This window comes from Oncorhynchus mykiss, chromosome 12, assembly GCF_013265735.2.
Source record: "Oncorhynchus mykiss isolate Arlee chromosome 12, USDA_OmykA_1.1, whole genome shotgun sequence".
In the NCBI taxonomy this organism is placed as follows: Eukaryota; Metazoa; Chordata; class Actinopteri; order Salmoniformes; family Salmonidae; genus Oncorhynchus; species Oncorhynchus mykiss.
The window spans coordinates 60,869,213-60,871,838 of record NC_048576.1 but is presented as its reverse complement, the minus strand read 5'-3'; positions in this window follow the sequence as shown (position 1 = coordinate 60,871,838).

Sequence of the window (2,626 nt, the reverse complement as noted above, 5' to 3'; positions counted from 1 at the left end):
TGAGATACAAAGACTATTATAAATTGAATAAAACTGTTCCACAAATTGTGCATATGACAATCATAACTGGCACGCAGATTGGTATAAACGGCAAGATAAATTGGCACTTCAAATGGAAAAGGTTTCCGACCACTGATATAGCCTATTACCGACAACTTCAGGAGCGAAGGCCGGCAGCAGCGGGTGAAGGACGGTGGGGAATAGTTTTTTTTTCCCTTTCTGGCTCCCTCGAGTCATGTGTGGGTCTTCATTATTTAATCATACAAGTTCAGTATGTACAGTTGATTTTGTTAAAACACACAGGGTGTGTCTATAAATGGAAAAATACACGTTTTAAAATGAAAGACCACTACTCTTGGTGGACCAATTTTTTTGTTTTGTTTTCGGGACAGCCTTAGTAGAAACGCAGGAAATGAGCTTTAGATACACAAACAAATTCTGAGGGAGGACCCCATGCCCCCCACTTCTAAAACCAAAGTTGCGCCCCTGCTAATGGCTGTAGTAAATAAGGATATTACTTCGTCCAAGAACTTCGTGCCAGCATCTTATCAGACTGTCGAAACTGACACCACGCCCTCTCCTTTCTTTAGTCATGGCATGCTAGTATCAGTTCAGGTGGTATCTGTAGCATGAATGTTCACAAGGCTACACTTGACTTACTTCAGCTTTTCAAAAATGGAAATGTGCTACTCTACATTGGTCATCGGCACACCACTAATACCCACTGATGTTTGAATGCCTGAACACCGGACCGAAAGTCGATTTTCCCTCAAAATATGTGGCCACTTAAATATTAACACGTTACCTGTGGTGGTTCGGTCCTCACTGCTCCACGCGACGCCGAATCGGATTCCTCATAAGGAAAACTTTCCAGTGGAGTAATATTAACTTTTCTAAAATATAACTTTTCTAAAATATATATATATAGTGCTAAGCGTTCGTCTCCTCTCCACTTCTTCAACTTCAAGCTAGCAACAGCAGGCTAACGTTACCTAGCTATCGCTGTAAGTTGTATTAATTCGATAGAAGACATTAAGACATATATAGCTAGCTAACGTTACATGTTTTTATTCGCTTCCACTATTGTCAGTCCTCACAGACCGCTCTTCATATTTGTCTACTTCTTATCGAATCTTGCTAGCTACTTTTGTGGGTCAATTTCAAGTCAACCGCTCTTGACCAAATTAAACTCGAAGTTCCAACTTTCCGCATATCCAAACTGATTACGTCAAAGACAGTAACGTATAAAGATAGGCAGAGATTGCTTCTCCAATAGAAATCCCCGAACCCCACTTGAGCCGCGTTCAACTACAAGTCGGAACTAGGAAACTCGGAAAAGTAAAAAATGCTACAACCACAGATAGAACAATGAGACAGATATTTCACCTGACGTATAAATGTGAAGCACCCGCTTGGCGTTTCCACTCACTACCAAATATAGTAGTAATAGGAAGCCCATTGGCCGGCAGTGGGAGAATATATAACTATATGGATTTTTGCCGAGATTCGGCAAATTTTCTCATCAATGAAACATTTGATCTCAATACAGTTTTCTGTCACCAAAACTAGAATACGTGCTGAACAGTTTGGACAACGTTTTGTAAACTTTTACTCAAAATTACAGCTGTTTAGAAGGAGTGCCAAAGCGAATTGTGTTATTGCACACGCTCACTTCAAAGAGGCGTTCCCTACTGGAACGCGCCAATCGGATCTCGCTAGCTCGCACCTCCTTGCCTGTTCTGCTCACTATGACTAATTTGTTCCCGTTATAAACTGTGGTCTATCTTAGTTGTAAAAATCTTTGATAAAACTGGTTGTAAATATACATGTGCAGTGTTCAATTAATCAGCAAGTTGGAAATTAGAGTCCTAGTTCCGACTAGCATTGAACGCGGCATTATAGAAAGTCATTGTGAAGTTGGCTAGCTAATGGTGCTTTCAAGACAACTGTGAACTCGGAAAAAAAACGAATTCAGAAATCTAGAAAAGCTCAGAGTTCCCAAGTGTAACAGTACAAATTTAGACCGTCCCCTCGCCCATACCCGGGCGCGAACTACGGACCTTCTGCACACATCAACAGTCACCCTCGAAGCATCGTTACCCATCGCTCCACAAAAGCCGCGGCCCTTGCAGAGCAAGGGGAACTACTACTTCAAGGTCTCAGAGCAAGTGACGTCACTGATTGAAACGCTATTTAGCGCCCACGCTAACTAAGCTAGCCGTTTCACATCCGTTACACAAGTTGGGATTCCGAGTTGGATAAGCATTCAAAACGAATTTTCTCAGTCGGAGGTTGTTTTTTTCAGAGTTCAAAGTGGTCTTGGATGCACTGAAGATGGAAGTCGGAGATTTCTCAGTTCCGAGTTCCCAGTTGTTGTGAACGCGGCATAAACTCATGCATGGGACAGGACACCCCATCATGGGAAAAATATGATTTGTCCCCCCAATATATCACTATAAACATAACTAATTTAAATAATATTAATAGTACGCAATGAAAGCACTTGTCCTGATTATAGACACTTAAGAACGCGTTAGAACGCGTTTTTGCTTCAAAAGATTGCGACCCCCTGCCCTTTGCTTCACAATGGTTTGATCCACTGCCTCTCACCCCCCATCCCTCAGCA